The sequence below is a fragment of the Oryctolagus cuniculus genome, chromosome 7 (assembly GCF_964237555.1).
Source record: "Oryctolagus cuniculus chromosome 7, mOryCun1.1, whole genome shotgun sequence".
In the NCBI taxonomy this organism is placed as follows: Eukaryota; Metazoa; Chordata; class Mammalia; order Lagomorpha; family Leporidae; genus Oryctolagus; species Oryctolagus cuniculus.
The window spans coordinates 119,582,718-119,601,195 of NC_091438.1; the positions used below are offsets into that span (position 1 = coordinate 119,582,718).

The window sequence follows — 18,478 nt, forward strand, 5'->3', positions numbered from 1 at the left end:
CAGGACGTCCAGTCTCCTGAACTGGCAGGGAACAGATGTCCGTTGTTGGAGCCCCTCCCACCCCCAGCCCCAGTCTGTGGTATTCTGTTAGTGCAGCTGGAGCTGACTCATCCCTCGGGGTCCTCACACTGAGCTTTCCCAGATAGTGACGAGATAGCAGTTAGGGATGCCATCAAGCCAAGAGACACATTCAAGGGCTGAGTCTCGGCAGAGCTCATTGTTGAGGGCTGAAAGGATGTGTGACTGGTAGGGAATCAGTCCTGAGCTGGAGACAGGAAGTTGCCCAGTCATTTGGAGAGCAGACGCACGCCGGTGAATGGGCTGAAATGCAGCGTTCAGGAGGCGGCGCGCAGGCGGGTGGGGCGCGGAGCGCTCAGCTCCCTTGATTGTGAGCTGCATTTCTCTCTACTGTGCAGTTTTATTTTTAATTGCAGAGTGTCTGGCTGAACAGTTATGGCTGAAATTTATTTTTATAATAAAAGCACTTTGCTAAATCACAGTTACACTAACAGCGACGTGAGCTAGATTTTGCTGTGATCAATACGATGCTGAGGCAGCTGTAACATCTGACACAGCTCTGCATCCCGCCCTGCTCGCCGAGGCCAGGCAGAGCACAGCCCCCTCCTGGGACCGTATCCGAGCCCCCTGTGCTGGGCGTGCTGGCTTCAGGACCCCGTGCTCTGGATTCAGCCTGGGCCGGGTCCCTTCCTTCTCTGGGCTTCTCACGTGCCTCTCAGGAACGGGGCTGTGGACCATCGCGGGCAGCTCTGGAAGCCGGACTCTCAGGCCTGGCAGAAAATGAAGGGCAGGGGGACACAAGGGAGCATGAAAACCATGTTTCCAGGTCTGCATGTCCCAGCTTGTCACCAGGAGCACCAGGGCCAGCGCTCACGTCCCTCTGGCAGCCAGGCATGTTCCAAAGCCATCCATGGGAGGAAGGGCCCAGGCCTAGGCCCCTGTAGCACAGCCTGGCACTGGAAGCAGGATGCTCAGGGCTGCCCCGGGGGCTGCCCTGCTGGGGGCACTGCAGGACGACTCTGCTCCTGGAAGGGTTGGGCAGGTGCCACGTGGAGCCCATGGCCCGGGGTGCTGCTTGCACCCCGCCCACCTGTGAGCCAGCACGCGGTGGCCACCGAAGTTGGCCAGAGAAGCAGACAGGAAGTCCCGAGCTGTAACAGCACATGTCCATCTTCTCACGGTCCTGGAGGCGGTGTGGGCAGGGCTGGTCTCAGGAGGCCTCACTGCTGGGCACGCAGATGGCCATCTCCTCCTATTCCCCACGCGCTCTCCTTCCCATCCAGGGACTCCAGTGCCACTAGCTGAGGGCGCGTGCCAGGGCCTGCGTTTGACGTGGTCACCTCTGTCAAGGCCCTGTCCCCAGCTGCAGCCATGTGCTCAGACCCGGGCATTAGTCCTTCTAGGTGAGGGTCTGGGGCACCCACTCAGTCCGCAGCTGGGGGCCGCAGGAGCTTCGTTTTCATAAGGACCCTGCACGTGTCTCCCAGGGCAGCCAGGATAAGAGACCACGCCCCAGGAGACCTCCAGTCCCAGGCCCGAGTGACACCAGGCCTGGCCGGGCCGTCCCTCTGTGAGGACTCTGGCAGAGGCTCCTTCCCGTCTCCCAGCTTCCGCTGGGTGCTTGCAATTGTGGTGCTCCTGGCTGCTGGCCACTCCCACTTGGCCCACGTCCCAGTGCCCTGCGTCTTCTCATGGTATCTCCCCCTCTACGAATGACCACGTCAAACTCTCTCTGTCATTATAAGGCCACCTATTCCAGTCGGACCTCACGTGACTTAATTATATTCCAAAGACCCCACGTCCCAGTAAGGCCACGTTCATGGGTGCCAGGACTTGGGGCTTCAACACAGTCCAGCCCACAGCAGGAGCCCTGTGCCCTCCTGTCTCACAAGCTGCTCTGGTATCATTATTGTGCTAAAAGCTTCACAAACCTTGTTAGCCAGCTTCCTCCTGTTCAGTGCTTATTTGTTTACTTATTCATTCATTTATTTGAGAGGCACAGAGAGACAGAGATAGTGACATATAGACTCAGAGAGAAGGAGAGACAGAGATCTCCCATACATTGATTTACTCTCCCAAATGTTTGTAACGGCCAATGCTGGACCAAGGAGCTGGGCCCTCAATCCCAGTCTGCTGTGTGAGTGACAGGAACTCAGTTTCCTGACCATCACTGCTGCCTTCTAGGGCGCACATCAGCTGGAAATGGGTCAGGGGATGAGGGACTAAGCCAGATACGCTGATGTGGGACACAGGAGCCCAGCAGCCTGGCCCCTTGCTGCTTTTAAGTGACTTACCTGGGGGCTGGTGTTGCAGTATAGTGGGTTAACCTGTCGCCTGTGAGGCCAGCATCCCATATGAGCGCTGGCTCGAGTCCCAACTGTTCCACTTCCCATCCAGCTCCCTGCTGATGTACCTGGGAAAGTGGCAGAGGATGGCACAAGTACTTGGACCCTGCACCCACGTGGGAGACCCAGAGGGAGTCCTGGCTTCTGGCTTCAGCCTGGCTCGGCTCCAGCCATTGTGGCCATTTGGGGAGTGAACCAGTGGATGAAAAATCTCTCTCTCTCTCTGTGTCACACCTTCTCTCTATACCTCTGCCTTTCAAATACATAAATAAATCTTTTTAAAAAGCAGTAAGTGACTTACCTCTCTCTTTCCCCTCTCCCCTTCTCTCCCCGTCCTGTGGCTCTTCTGTCCCCTCCTCCTCCTCACTGTCCTCCCCCATTTTTCTCTGTCTGCCCTCCCCGCCCCCATTCCTGGCCCTGCCCCGGCCCCCCCAGGCCCCGCCCCGAGGACACGGTCCTGTCTGAGACTTGGTGACCCGGAAGAACAACGCTCCGTGCTGCCTGTGCTCCGGTGACGTTTTCCCCAGTTTGTCATGGATCAGGTCTGCTTTTCCCAGCATTTTATCACAGTCGGTAGCCTCTTACCTTCTGAGTTTGAACTTTATGAAATTAATAAAGATGGAAAAGGAAAAGAGGTGGGGCAGCGTCGCTCCCTTCTTGTGAGGAAGGCGGAGGTGGAGCCGGGCGCCTGTGTCGGGGGAGGAGGCCGTCGCCGGCCCCTCCCCGACTGCGAGCCTGCGCCACCTGTCTCCCAGACTGCTCCAGACTCTGCTCTATTCCAGGCCCTTCACTGAAGAGCACAGAGGCCCAAGGCCTGAATAAACGGTGAGCAAAGCCTGTCTGGCAGCGCTGAAGGATCATGGGCCATGGCCGAGGAAGACTTCCTCCAGGGCTCAGGGAGGAGTCTGGGAAATGAGCCATGTACGCACTCATCGCAGTCGCTGTTGTGTGTGAAGGAAGCCAGACGAAGCAAGAGCGCAATGTAGCGCTCAATGGTGCAAACCCACCTGCGGGCTGGAGAGCCGATCCGTGGCTGCCTGGAGGAGGGAGTGCCCGGGGGACTCCTGGGGTATGGGACGCCCAGACTCCTGATGGTGGTGACAAGGCCATGGGATGCACACAGATAGCACCTGACTTTGTGCAAAAGGACCCGAGAGGGGTCCACATTAAGCAGAATATCCATGTAGTTGGACTGGTAAGATTTGGTACCAGGGGGCAAGACCCATGCAGAAAGCCACAAGGAGCCACTGCTCCACCCACGCACCGCCACTCAGATTTACTCAAGGAGGGGGCATTCTGGAGCCCAGCATCCTTCTGAGTGCTCACCCTGCCTCAGGCCCCCTTCCCAGCAGTGTGACCTGGTGGCTTGCGTCTGCTTTGGCCCTGTTCACCGTGAGCTGAAGACGTGAGTGCCATGGCAGCTCAGCACGGCTACACGGGGGCGCACGTGGCAAAGTGGAGCCCCCTAGGACCTCCTGGCTGCCAGGCCTCCCCTCAGCTGCCGGACATCCCCACAGGAAGCCCCGGCTCTTGGGAGTGTGTCCTGTGTCCTTTCCCGGGCACAGAGACTGTCCCACCTCCGGCCTCACACACCATTTGTATTTGTGAGTTCGGCTCACGAGCCATCCTCAGCAGCTTTCCAGGAATTGTTGTGGGGTCCCCAGGGGAGGGAGGGCCCCTAGTCCAAAGCAAACAACTCTTCAGTGTTTGAAAGGCACACTGAATATTTATTTGGAAAGCAGGGAGTCATAAAATAAACATGAGGTAGGACAATGCGGTGTGCATTGGAAAAGAAAGGCCGGCATAGCACGCCCTGCAGCAGGGGACAGAGCATGGACGGAACAAGGCAGAGCGTGTTTGGCTACTCGAGTTTTTCACATAGCACGCAGGGCAAGGTCGTTTTGTCTTTTTGTGGCCGATTTCCTCCCCACGAGCTGCCGTTTCCAGTGGAGGCAGGGGCGGCGGTATGTGTGAGGCTGAGCAGATGAAGCTGCGGTGTAGCTGTGTAATGGACGCATAGCTGTCTGTCGTCGTGTCATCGCAGCAAGCCTGTAGTAAGTGCCTTCCTTGTGCCAGGCGATGCCGGAAACACTCCCCACCTTCCAGATGAGCTGGCCAGGCCCCACAGCTGGTCCAGAGCTGGGACTTGAACTCAGGTCTTTGGGGTGCTAGCTTTGCCACAACACTAAGCACTGTAGGAGTCCCCAGCCAGCTCCGTGCCTCCTCCATCCCATTCCGTTGTCCCAGCCACATGGAGCTGACTCCCACGGGGCAAAGGCGAGAACCCTGCAGCTCCCTCCAGACATAGCAGCAGACACCCTGCTTGCTCTGGCCACTCCGGAGGGGCAGGTGCAGTTGAGTAGAGCGGATGTGGCTATTGAAGAAGCTATGATACCTGTCAGTTGAGACAAGGAACATCCACGCAGGGACAATTGGACGCGCGAGCTGCTCCCAACACTTTGGGTGGGGAGGCTCCTGATCAGTCTGGGACTGCAGGGGGAGGAAGCCCTGTCCGGAGCCCCACTAGGAAGCAGAGGCAGTGACCTGGCTGCAGGAGCCCTCGGAGGGGGGCAGCCTGAGCGTCCCTGGGGAAGGGGCCCCACAAGTACATCCTCCACACGGGTCTGTAGCAGCTCTGGTTGTTCTCCTGTAGAAAGGAAGGGATGGTCCCTCCTCCGAGGTGCACACACACCGCGTAACGCCCTGACGCTGGGGTACTGCCCAGCAGTAGAGAGGAGTGAGCTACTGACTCGAACACCGAGACGGCCGTGGGCGTGGGCCTCGCGCTCAGCGAGGAAGCGGTCTCGCTGCTCCACTCCAGGTCTGTAGCCTTCTGAAGAGGGCAAAACAGCGGGAGGGAGAGCTGGAGACCAGCCTGGCCAGGGCTGGGGGTAGAGAAGCCAACAGCCAAGCACCCCGAGGGGACTTTGTAGAATGAAGGAAACACCCTGAGCTGTGCGGTGAGGCGGTGACGCTACGTGAGAACGCAAACCGTGCTCGCCAGGGCGGTTTCCGCGTAGCCAGGTGTCCCTCGGGACAGCTGATTGGACTGATTCCCTGGGGAGCACAGAAGGGTGGCAGCCACCGCTCTGCTGGGACTGCTTCCCAGTCCCTGTCCCAGGGGTCACAGGGGCTTCTGGGTCAACCAGGCATCCACTGCACCCATACTGCTGTGTGGACGGCTGGACGCAGGGGCAGCTGCCCTGTGAGGGGCGCCTCGGGTCACAGCTCCCATAGGCAACACTGGCGGCGGGTCCCTGGTCTCTGTCCATCAGGCAGTCCTGGGTGGGTTCCAAGTTCACCCCTCCCTCCCACTGAGCCCCTCCTGTGTGCCAAGCCCTGGGCATGTGCTGAGGATGGGCCCCTTGCCTGGAGGAGCTGTGGGTGGAGGGCAGGGCAGAGCCATCTGCAGGCAGGTAGGACGGGGTGACAGAGGAGGCCCACGCTGCAGCTCCCGGAGGAAGGGCCGGCCCTGACGGGAGGTCAGAGCAGCTGTGTGGAAGAGGTGACAGTGTAGCCGTGCTGGGCGGCTGTGAGGCCCAGCTCTCCTGGAGTGGCCAGGGGACCAGCCCAGGGAGCAGTGTCTTGTTCTTCCTGGAAGACAGCACGCATGGCAGCAGCTAGGGCCCGCCTGTGTCTCAGGAGTCCTGAGTCTCCAACTCGGGGCCACGGCAGGGCCACTGGGGTGCAACATCCGTGGATTCTCATTGTAGAAGAATCCCCACATTTGGGTTTTATTTATTTTTTCTCACATTTGGATTCAGAGGATGGCCTCCATTTATTTTTGTCCTTAAAAGACAACTGCTGGAGGGCCGGCGCCGCGGCTCACTAGGCTAATCCTCCGCCTAGCGGCGCTGGCACACCGGGTTCTAGTCCCGGTTGGGGCGCCGGATTCTGTCCCGGTTGCCCCTCTTCCAGGCCAGCCCTCTGCTGTGGCCAGGGAGTGCAGTGGAGGATGGCCCAGGTGCTTGGGCCCTGCACCCCATGGGAGACCAGGAAAAGCACCTGGCTCCTGGCTCCTGCCATCGCATCAGCGCGGTGCACCGGCCGCAGCGCGCCGGCCGCGGCAGCCATTGGAGGGTGAACCAACGGCAAAGGAAGACCTTTCTCACCTGTCTCTCTCTCTCACTGTCCACTCTGCCTGTCAAAAAAAAAAAAAAAAAAAAAAAAGACAACTGCTGGGGCCACCACCCACAGTGCCGGAATCCCAGATGGCACCAGTTCAAATCCCAGCTGCTTCACTTCCAATCCAGCTCTCTGCTATGGCCTGGGATAGCAGTAGAAGATAGTCCAAGTCCTTGGGTCCCTGCACCCACGTGGGAGACCTGGAAGAAGCTCCTGGCTCCTGGCTTCAGATCAGCACAGCTCTAGCTGTTGCGGTCACCTGGGGAGTGAACCAACAGATGGAAGACCACTCTCTCTCTCTCTTCCTCTGCCTCTATGTAACTCTGCCTTTCAAATAAATAAATTTTGAAAATGGAAAAAAAAAAAAAAAAGACAGCTGCTGCCCCCCCCCCCCCCCCCCCCCGGGAGAGGAAGACCTTCACACCCGATCGTCGGAATCTAGAAGCCTCTGAGATGGAGCACGCAGGGCTCCGTGAGGAATGCTCCCCGGAGCCCCCACTGGCCTCTGTCTACGGACAGGTTGGGATCCTGGACCTCGGCTGTCACTGTCACGGACACATTGGAAACAGCCAGAAAGCACTGTAAAGCACCCGCAGGGGGACGGGGACAGCTGTCAGGGCTGGGGCATCCAGAGAAGGCTCCAGAGCTGTGCTGTCCATAAGGCTGCCCCAACCACGTGTGGCTATGGAGCACTCGGAACGTGGCTCGTCTGAACTGAGCTGTGAAGAGTGCACACTGGATTGCAAAGACTGGGTGTGAAAAATGTAAGTTATCTTCATTACGTTGATAAGACTACTGGCTGAAATGCTGATACTTTGAAATACTGGGCTAAATAAACACGTTATTGAATTCGCTGGTTTCTTTGTCCTTCTTCAAAATGTGACTTCTGGGGCCAGCGCTGTGGCGCAGTGGTTAAAGCCCTGCCCTGTGGCACTGGCATCCCATATGAGCACCAGTTAGAGACCAAGCCGCTCCTCTTCCCATCCAGCTCTCTGCTGTGGCCTGGGAAAGCAGTAGAAGATGGCCCAAGTCCTTGGGCCCCTGCACCCACATGGGAGACCCAGAAGAAGCTCCTGGCTCCTGGCTTCGGATCAGCCCAGCTCTGGCTGTTGTAGCCAAATGGGGAGTGAACCAGTGGATGGAAGACCTCTCCCTCCTTCTATTACTCTTCCTCTCAAATAAAAATAACCAGTGCAGAAAAAAGAAAAATTAGGACACCTGGCGCGGTCACTGGCATTGGAGCACACAGTTCCCTGCTGCTGGTGGATTTGCACACACACGCCCACACATGTACGCATGCATGCACACCCTCTGCTGAGAGAGCTACCTTGTCGCTCAGCTGAGGGAGAGCTTGTGCACAACTTCGCTCACCTGTGGCACAGTCAGCAACACATTTAAGGCATGTACAATTTGTCTGGGCACTTGTGTGTGCATCGTGTCGAGTAACACGTCACGATCGGCCTCGCACAACCCCGTGCTGTCGGCGGCATTTCAGCCCCATCTCGTAGATGGGCAAGAGTGTCTTGGGAGAGGAGGAGGGTGGCCCAGGGCATCCCAGTTGTTCTGTGGTGGGCCAAGCCTGGCGCGTCCCTCCTGGCCTGTGTGAGAAGGGGCAGAGGAGACCGCTCCTTTGCACATTTCTGTGTGCAGCAGGAAGCTGCAGGGCCTGGCCTCTCCCTGGGACTACTACCTGTTCATGCCCAGGCTGGCTTGGCTGGCCCGAAAGTCCCCTGCCCAGGGGATCGGTGCTGTGGCGTGGTGGGCTAAGCCTCTGGCTGAGGCACCAGCATCCCATATGGGCGCCGGTTCAAGTTCTGGATGCTCCTGTTCCGATCCAGCTCTCTACTATGGGGGATAGCAGTGCTTGGGTCCCTGGCTTTGGATTGGCCCAGCTCTGGCCATTGCAACCATTTAGAGAGTGAATCAACGGATGGAGGACTTTTCTCTGTATCTCCCTCTCTCTGTCTAATTCAACCTCTCAAATAAATAAACAAAATCTTAAAAAAGAAAGAAAGTGCCCTTTGCAGGGCCCCCTGAGAATCCACAAGGCTGAGAGCTAACCTTGGGCACGCCATTTGGGGCTATGACCAGCAGGGGGCGCTCCAGGACAGACGACTTCTTTGGATGCCACCATGGCTCATTCAGGGACTGTTTGTCCTTCCCACACTCAAAACGGGTGTCCTTGCTCTTCCTGTTCTTCCCAAGGCCCAGGCAGTCGGACATCTTCACTAAACTGTGTTGGGACGAGCCCTTCTGTCCCTGACACCCTGAACCAGGACGGTGTGGTGACAAGTCTCCACCAGGAGATACAAGGGATAACTAGTCAGTTCCCTTAATGGAGAAAGGGGACTGTGAATCTTGGGGTGGCAGCTGGGGAGCACTGTTTGGAAGGGGATCCCAGGAGGCTGCTACACGTGCTCCCCAGGGTCATTCTTGGTGCCCACTTGACCCATTCCCCCACTCAGTGTGGCAGGAGGGATGTCAGGACGCCTGGGGCTTCTTCCCACAACCACCACATGGAGACTTTGTCCCCCTTAGAGCCAGGCGGGTTTGGCTGTGATCTGAGGCCAAGGTCGTGGGCAGGTGCACCTTGAAGTCAGTTGCAGGATGAGCTCAGAGCTGGGCTGGGGAGAGGGTACTGCAGTTATTTTGGGGTGAGAGCAGCCAGTCTGGCTCAGGAGGGGGCACGAGGCAGGCTAGCATCACCGGATCAGAGTCCAGTGCTGCCATGAAGTCCTACATGAGGGAGTCCCACACCTACACTGGTGACAGCGTGATAATGGGGCAGGAGCAGAAAACACATCGTCGCACTGACTGTAATCCATGCTGCTCCTGCTCAGCAAACCCTGCAGCTTCCTGTTGTCCTGCTGGCGCCTGTGGCCTAAGGCAGGCGGGGCTGTTTCACAGCCGCCCCGCCCACACTGCAGGAACCTTCTAGAACTTGCTAGAACACCACACACACTCGCGCCCAGGGGCTGGTTTAGGGACCAGCCAGGCCACCCAGTCGCAGACAATGAAACTCGCCGCCTGGACTCTGGTTCGATCTCCAGGGAGGAAGGGGAGCTCGCCTCTGCGGGCCTTGGAGTGGGGCAGCAAGGCCAGCCCGTGGAGAGAGTGTGCCTGAGAGTTAACGCTGAGAGACAGACGGCAGAGCCGGGAGACCAGGGTCTCCTAGATCAAGCCATGCCTGCAAGGAGACCCCTGAACTTTTAAGATTCTTGCACTGATAGATTCAGCTCCTTTGGCAAAGCCATGGGAGGTAGGTTTCTGTCCTTCAAAGCTAGAACGTTCCTGTGCGATGCAAGCCAGGGAAACGTCAGGGCCCAGGCAGAGCGAGCAGAAATAATCTGGCCCCAGCACAGGTTAACATAAGCTTCACTCGGGGCAGAATATGAGGGACCCGGCCCCGGGAGACGCAGGCAAGACGGCTTTTAAGGAAATGGGGCAGTGGTCCGAGGGCGAATGTGTGACTTCACGGCAAGGCGTTTTCCTTCATCATTACAGTGAACCGACCTTGGACTGGGCTTTAGGTAAGGGGGTGGATCTCTCCCAGCTTGGCCATCCCCGCTTGTAGAGCACGATAGGTTACAAACATCGTCAGAGGCAGGGTGTGTTGGGAAGAAGGTTAGTGATGATTTTCAAGAAGGCCATTTCCGGGAGTAGCTACACAAGGCGGTGTACAGAGAAAGAACAAAGGCTCATGCAGGAATTATGGCAGACAACTGGGATGGAAAAAGACCCTGTGGCCTCAGGACCCGAGTCAAATTGCCCTGGCCGACTAAATGACCAGCTCTGGACATGGCGCTTCGCAGGCGGCTCTCAGCAGATGTTTCTCTTGAATGCGTTGCGAGCTTTTGGGGACAGTTTGCTCTCACAGGTCAGGTGGGGAGTGGGGCAGGCAGGTGGGGAGGCCGATCTGAAGACCTGAACTCAGCAGATGAGAAGAACAGAGCAGGAATCATCAAGGGGACGAGGGCACCCCCTGGGAGAGGGCGGAGGAGGAGTGAGGATGGGCCCCGGGGCAGGGGAGTGCCCCACGGAGGAGACACTACCAGGAGGCACAGGGTGGGAGAGGGACACCAGCTGCCACTATGCGAATGTGTGGTTTGGGTCCCTGTGGCCATCCCAGGCCCTGCTGCTACTGGCCGCGTGTGTCTGAGGCTCAGAGAGCACCAGGCCTGCACAGGCAAGGTGGTGGTCAGCAGAGGGAAGCTTCCGGCCACTGTGAGAGAGGAGACATTTTCTAGGGAGAGGACAGACGAGCTGGAGCCATGTGCTGAGGGGCAGCGACGCTAAGGGAGGCAGACGACGATGCCAGAGCCCCTGCCAAGTCCTCTCTAACCTGGCCATCGCCAGCCTGGGAACCCTGAAGGGCAGGGACCATGCTGATGGGTCCCCCAGTGTGCCCCAGCACCGCTGACACCTGCCCAGGGGACCTGGGGGACACTATGCTGGATACACGGGCGGTGGGAAGGCAGCAGCCTAAGCGCTGGTGGTCTGCAGATATGGACTTGGTCCAAGTTCTTTATACAAGAAAAAAAATGTATCAGATGGGACACAAGGCGCCCGGGCTGGCTGGTTCCTGGGAGTGGGCACTTCTGTCTGGCACCTCTGCGAGGGCCTGTCTGCAGCTTCGGGGCCAGAGCACCCCCCTACTCCCCTTCTCTTCCTTATGCCGCAGCAAGTCACAGCCAGGAGGGAGCTGGCAGGGAAGCAGGCGCCCGGTTTCAGCTTCGCCAGCCTCTGGGCTTGGGCTGCCCCCCGGCACCCAGCCCAGGTGCTCCCCGCTCACTCCCGGCAATGTCTCGTGGCTCTGGTGCCTCCCTCTGCCTGGCCTGTGGCTCCCGGATCCTCAGACAGAACCAGTGGCTCGCAGCACCTGGGGCCCGCGTCTGGGAAGCATCTCTGCACGTGTCCTTGTCCCCTCTGCCTTGGTGAAGAGCTGTGACCTTGGCCGCCTTGGCTGCTCCTTACTCCTGTTTCCTGTCACACCCACCTCCAGTCCTTGGGTGTCACCGAGGCACATGCTAAATTCTGTTCAGATTGGCCCACTCTTTCTCAGTCCCTGAGAGCAGACCCCAGAACTGATGGGCTCCCATTCCTAGTTGTTGTTTATTTGAAAGACAAACAGACAGGAAGAGACCTTCCACCTGCTAGTTCTCACCCTAGGTGCCTGCAACAGCCAGAGCTGGGCCAGGCTGGCCAAAGCCTGGAGCTGGGAATTGGGTCCGGGTCTCCCACATGGGTGGCAGGGACACAGCTACTTGAGCCATCACCGCCACCTCCCAGAGTGCACGTTAGCAGGAAGGCAGAGTTGGGAGCAGAGCTGGGACTCACACCCAGGTGCTCGGGCAGGGGACCAGGGTGCCCTGAGTGGCCGTTTAGCCACTGTGCCCAACAACCACCCCTTCATGTGTTTTTCTTTTTTGGTTTATGACTATATGATGAATTACATTGACTGGGTTGTTTGTTTTGATTTCTATTTATTTGAGAGGCAGAGACAGACGAGAGAGCTCTGTCATCCTCTGGTTCACTCCCCAAATGGCCACATTAGCTGCGGTTGGGTCAAGCTACAGCCCAGAGCCTGGAGTTCCATCCGGGTCTCCCACGTGGATGACAGGGCCCTAAGGCACTGCATCATCCCCTGCTGCTCCTGGAGTGTGCATTGGCAGGAAGCTGGCCTCGGGAGCCGAGACGGGACACAGACCCAGGCACTCTGATGTGGCTCCTGGGGCATCCCCACTGGCTCCCTCCCTGCTGGGCCAGACACCTGCCCCTCATGGACTGGCTTCTAAGTATTAAGCCGACCTTATATTCCTGGGATGAGCGGAGGGGGCTCGGCCTCGTGCTGGGTGAGCTCCAGACACGGCTCCCCCGAACCTTCCCGGAAGCCCCTCCCCAGCCCAGTGAGTCCTCACACCTGCCCGGGGCAGTTGCAGCTGCAGGCGGAGGGAGGCCCTGTGCGAGGCCTCAGCCCTCACTCTGGACACTGCTGGTGACCTCCAGCACCTGCGCTCCCTGGGCTTTGGCTCGGAGCCATCAACCCTGGGGGCTTGGGCTCTGCCTGCTCCGCCCCTGCCCCCGCAGCCTGCAGCTTTCTCCCCTCCAGCTGCCAGGCGGCAAGCCTGCTCCCTGGTCTCCTCTCCCGACTGCTGCCCTGCGCTGCCTGTAGTTCAGTGTCTGAAATGCATCATCGCCTCGATTTTGCCGCTGCTTTGGTTGTTTCGGGTGGATGGACCAACCCGGCCCCTGCTGCTCCATCCTGGACGGAAGGCGAGCTCGTGGTCCCGTTTGTGAGGAATTTCTGTCCAGTTTTAGGTGGCCGGGCCCCCCCCCCAGCCCCCGCCCCGCCATACAATTCTGTATCCTGTGTGTCTTGCTCGACGCTTTGATGTAAGCATTTTCATGTGACTAGAAACTTTCCATATTCTGCCAAGGGTGTGGCCAAGTGCCCTTGACTGCCCCTGCCCCGGAGTCAGGACCGTGCCCCCCCCCCCCCCGCTCCGCCCCCACCAGCACAGGCCAGGAGGAGGGGCCCCTCCCCCTCCCCCGGTCCCTCCCCCGCAGACTCTGCCTCTCCCTCTGCCCTCCGCCAAGCCTTGTACTTGCACGGCACACTTCAATGAGTTGGTGATGAACCACTGCGGAAGAAGCACTTTTCAATTTAAACCTATTTTCTTCCTGAATGGAGCAGGTGCCTGCAAGACACAGTGAAAGGAATGAAAGGGCCGGATTATCCCAAAGCCACCACTTCCTGAGTGAGGCTGTGTGCCCCAAATAATAACTGCAGCTCCACGTCGGCGCCAGCGCCATCTTGGGCTGCAGAGCTGGGCTGTGGTGTGAACCGGAGAGGGCCCTTCCTCTCCCGGAGCCCCCGCCAGTCCCCTCTGCCAGGAGGTCTCTGGCTTAAATAAGTCTTGCTTTTCTCTCTTTCTCGTCCTCTTGGAAATTCTTCTTCCATTTGAGACAAAGACCCGAGGTAGCCTTCCCTCTGCTGCCGTGTCACCTGTAACACCGCCCGCCGGTTCACTTCCCAAAGGCCCACAAAGTCAAGACTGGGAAATCAGTCTGGGTCTCCCAACTACTTGAGCCGTCGCTGCTGCCTCCCAGGGCCTGCAGTGGCGGGAAGCTGGAGGCCTGGGCTGGAACAGGAATCGGACTTGGGCACTTTCATGCAGACGGGAGCCTCTTATTCGCCGGAGCTCCACACCTGCTCCCCGGACCACTCCTTAGTGAGGTCAATCACCGACCTGTCCCGTGGAATCACTGTAATGCCGGTGTGATGCATTCCCGGGCTCCCTATGGGGCTCCCTGGACGTCAGCCTCCTAACCACCAGGAAGGCCGGGGGTAGGAGCCAATTTATCCAAAGACGGTGTGACACCGGCAGGATTTGAACCAAGGTCTGCTAAGGATTCCACTCACTCTGCTGAACTATGATCCCCCCGTGGCAAACTTCTTCATAATTTCCAAGAGCCCTTGGGTCACTTATCCTGAGCCCACAAGTGCGCTGGAGTGAGGGGGAAACAGAAGGCACTCAGTCCTGCCTGGAGGAGGAGGTGCGTGGAGGCCCAGGCAGACAACCAATATTACACCCTTACTCCAAGGCAGACCCAGGCACCGCATGGATGCCACAGCGTCCTCTGCAATGTTCTGGGGACTGATTGTGTCCCATACAGGTCAGAGGCCTTGCTCAAGGACAGCAAAGCAGAAAAGGGCCTTTTGAAAGGAGGTTGGTGGGAGCCAGGGGCAGCCGGGCCACAAGGAACAGCCACACTGTGCCTTAGAATCAGCCCACCTAGGGTGCCCCCCTCCTGCCCAGTGCCAGGGTCCGGAGGCCCACAGGGGACCCCACTGAGAGCAGGGACAGTGACCCCCGTCAGCCCTCACGAGCTCAGAGTTAACTTGTGTTGTAGATAGGGAAATGGAGGCACAGAAAGGCTGAGATTCGCCCCAGCTGGCCGTCCCAGCGCCCACCCCAGCTGGCCGTCCCAGCGCCCACCCTAGCTGGTCGTCCCAGTGCCCACCCCAGCTGGCCGTCCCAGCGCCCACCCTAGCTGGTCGTCCCAGTGCCCACCCCAACTGGCAGTCCCGGAGCCCACCCACTTCCCCACCACAGTCACCTTTCTGGCCGCCAGCTCCACGCTCCTCGCTGCTCTGGGTCCCTCCTCCGGGAGTCAAGGCCTCAGCGTAGCCGAGCAGAATCCATGCCACGTTTCAAGGGCAGGAGAGGAAACCTCTGGGTGTCCTGGTTCCCGGCAGGTGGAAGGGGATTCAAGTGCTGGGTCAGCCTCAAACGTCATCGGCCTCCATGGGCCAAAACGACTCGAATAGGCACCCTCTGTATGCGAGCCTCAAGACCGCAGGCCTCGGGGAGGGAGGACCCTAAAATACAGATTTGGCGTCTTGGGTTTTAGGGTAGAACAGACCGCTTGTGGAGTGGGCTGCTGGTCTCTGGTGGGGAAGGCTGGGCTGGGGTCTGCGTGCCAGAGCCCATGTCCACACAGGCTGGAAAGCCACATTTCCCAAGGCGTCAGCAGCCCTGTGCCCCGAGCTGCAGCGTCGGCCCGTCTTCCTGAGAGGCAGCAGAGGGTCCCCTCTGCCGGAGGCACAGCCCAAGGAGAGCTGAGCCCGGCTTTGTTTGGCATTTCCCAATGTCAGCAGTAGAGAAGCAAAATCCACCCGGAGGGCTGTTTGCTTGCAGTATATATATGTGTATATATATATTTAAAAATCATGCCTTTTTAAGGGAAAAAAGACAAGTGCTCCCCGCTTCGGCTTCCAGCGCGGCTCTGTATCTGCTGACTGCGCCGCATTCACACCACACAAGCACACTCACCAGCCCCAACTCACAGCTCACCCGGCTGCCTCCACGCGGCTTAAATCCAGCTTCTGAGCCCCCGGAGGGAGCGGCGCAGGCGGGCTCCTCTGCTTCCCCCAGGGCGGCAGGAAGTGGGCAGCCTGGGACAGGCCAGCAGCTCTAGCCTAGGCCCGCCGCCCCTGCTCCCGGGGGCTGAGCCCCCTGTCTGTAACACCAGCTGCTCAGGCTGGCTCAGGGATGGCCGGCAGGTGACCCGCGCACCCCCGCCCTCCCCTCTCTCGCTCACGCCAGCGGTTCTAATCGCTCAGGGCTTTGCTTCCTGGAGTCAGATTCCATTTCAGAAGGCTCCTCAGCACGGCCCTCCAGGCCGTCAGCTCCCGGGGCGGGCGGTGCTGCTGCCCGCAGGCCCTGAGTCCCCCAGCTCCCTCCAGGTCACACTGTGGAACCTTGCGAACAGTAGTCACGGCCGACAGAGCCCACTGAGTGCTCGCTGTGGGCCCCGCGGCCTTCTGGGAGCTCTGCCTGTATACCCGGCCACCTCCTGAGCGTCACTAACATTCCCATTTTACGGATGAATCGCGGCCAGGGTAAGCAGCTTGTCCAGGGTCGCACTGTGGCAAGTAAGAGGGTTGGGACTCAGGCTCAGGCCAGCTCATTCCACATCTTCTGCCCTTGACCCTGAACTAGGATGCATGGCAGTCAGCTCCAGACCAGCCCTCCGGGGGGAGGGGACACACCTCCTCACCTTTGCGTCCCCAGAACTCGGTGCTCTCGGCAGATGTTGGAAAAGCAGATTGACGAATGAAGTGAAAACTGGCAAAACACAATAACAAGATTGATAGTGATTGCTAGGGGCCGACACCGAGGTACCGTGGGTTAGGCCGCCACCTGGAAACCAGCATCCATATGAGCCCCGGTTCGAGTCCCAGCTGCTCTGCTTCCCATCCAGCTCCCTGCTAATGTACCTGGGAAAGCAGAGGGAGACGGCCCAAGTGCTTGGGCTCCTGCCACCCACATGGGAGACCCGGAAGAAGCTCCCGGCTTCAGCTTGGCCCAGCCCTGGCTGTTGCAGCCATTTGGGGAGTGAACCAGCTGATGGAAAAATTTCTTGCTCTCTTCCCCTTTTTGTCACTCTGACCTTCAAATAAATAAATCTTAAAAAAAAATTAGTGACTACTACTTAGTAAGCACTTGCTGTGTGCCAGACACCCCACACGGGAGGAGTTCCATAAACACTTGCTGACCACTGAGGCTCCTTAATCCTGGCCTCCAGGACCCCTGCCCCTGGCTGGGAGCCAGAGGGGAACTGGCCTGGCATGACGAGACTCGGGCAGAGGCTTTGGCATGTGCTCTGTGCACGCCCTCTGACAGCACAGTCCCTTCCTTATCGCGGAGATTGTGATAACCCGCCGTCCTAGCCATCCAGGCAGTGCCTGCGGGAACGCACCAAGTTCACTGCAGCGCTCGCTCGCGGGCTGCATGGTTCGCAAACATCCCTTGAAGGTCGTGCACGAACAGCCGGCGCAGAGCGCTCACTACACACTGGACAGCCTGTGAGCCACTTCACTGAGTCTCTCGTTCCTACCCTTGTTCTTCAGGTCCCAGAGAGCTCGAGCAGCTCGGCCATGCGCCCTGGTCTATCAGTCAGCTCCTGCCAAGGCACAGACACCTGAAAGCCCTGAGCCACACTCATTTCCCCCTCAGAAGCCTGTGGCCTGGCTGCAGCGGCTGTGCGCCCCGTGGCCTCTGGCCTTGTCCGGGGACCCCCTGGGCCAGATGGGACTCGTTCATGTCCTGGCAATGGCAGTGGCACAAATGAGCAAGCCCTGGGCGGAGCACATGTGGAGTCTCTGCTCGCTTCGCACCTGCCAGGGCCCGAGTCGCGGGAGGCACCGACGCTCTCTTGCTCAAGCTCTTCGGAGGAAAGGGCACAGACCTGGTGCACAGGCTGCCTGTGGGGTATGGAGCACGCTAAACGCAACACTGAGAAGTCATCCATTCACGCGCTCCACGCAAGACTCGCAATTCTCTGCTTCTTTGCTTCCAGGAGATTCATTCCTTTAAGAAGGAGAGCAGGGGTAGGCATTGGGTGCAGTGCTTAAAATGCTTCCTGGGGGTCAGCGCCGTGCTCAACAGGCTAATCCTCCGCCTAGTGGCACCGGCACACTGGGTTCTACTCCAGGTCGGGGCGCCGGATTCTGTCCCAGTTGCCCCTCTTCCAGGCCAGCTCTCTGCTGTGGCCCGGGAGTACAGTGGAGGATGGCCCAAGTGCTTGGGCCCTGCACCCACATGGAAGACCAGGAGAAGCACCTGGCTCCTGGCTTTGGATCAGCGCGATGCGCCGGCGCGTTGGCCACGGTGGCCATTGGAGGGTGAACCAACGGCAAAAGGAAGACCTTTCCCTCTGTCTCTCTCTCACTGTCCACTCTGCCTGTCAAAAGATAAAAAAAAAAAAAAAACCTGCTTCCTGGGTGGGGGTGCTGGCGCTGTGGCACAGTGCATTAGAGCCCTGGCCTGAAGTGCCAGCATCCCATATGGGCGCCGGTTCGAGTCCTGGCTGGTCCTCTTCCAATCCAGCTCTCTGCTATGGCCTGGGAAAGCAATAGAAGATGGCCCAAGTCTTTGGGCCCCTGCATCCAGGGGCCATCTGGGGAGTGAACCAGCAGATGGAAGACCTCTCTCCCTGTCTCTACCTCTCTCTGTAACTCTGTCTTTCAAATAAATAAAAAATAAATCCTTAAAAAAATTCCTGAGATGCCCACATCCCAGACGCGAGGGCCTGGTTTCAGTCCCAGCTCCACTTCCTGTCCAGCTTCCTGCAGGTGTACACACTGGGAGGCTGCAGGTGATGGATCAAGTGCCTGGGTCCTTGCCACCCATGTCAGAGACTGGATTGGGTTCCCATCTCCTGGCTGCTGCCTGGCCCAGTCCTGACTATTAAGGGCATTTGGGGAGTGAACCAGCAGATGGCAGCTCTCTCTCTCTCTCTCTCTCTGCTCTTCTCTGTCTCATTGCCTCCCAAATAACTTAAATAACTAAATTTTTAAAATATTTTATTTACTTATTTGAGAGGCAGAGTTACAGATTGGGGGGGGTGGGGGAGGTCTTCCATCCGATGGTTCACTTCCCAAATGACTGCAATGGCTGGAGCTGAGTCTATTGGAAACCAGG

General features: G+C 58.6%; 1 long non-coding RNA gene across 2 annotated transcripts in view; it reads left to right on the forward strand.

Moving 5' to 3' along the window:
• Positions 1-6,871, forward strand: part of LOC103350179 (uncharacterized) — a 30,701-nt gene extending 23,830 nt beyond the window's left edge. For both annotated transcript variants that reach the window (XR_011390699.1, XR_011390700.1), the window contains one exon: positions 2,799-6,871. This is a non-coding gene — a long non-coding RNA (uncharacterized lncRNA). The remainder of the gene's footprint in view (positions 1-2,798) is intronic.
• Positions 6,872-18,478: the final 11,607 nt, after the last annotated feature.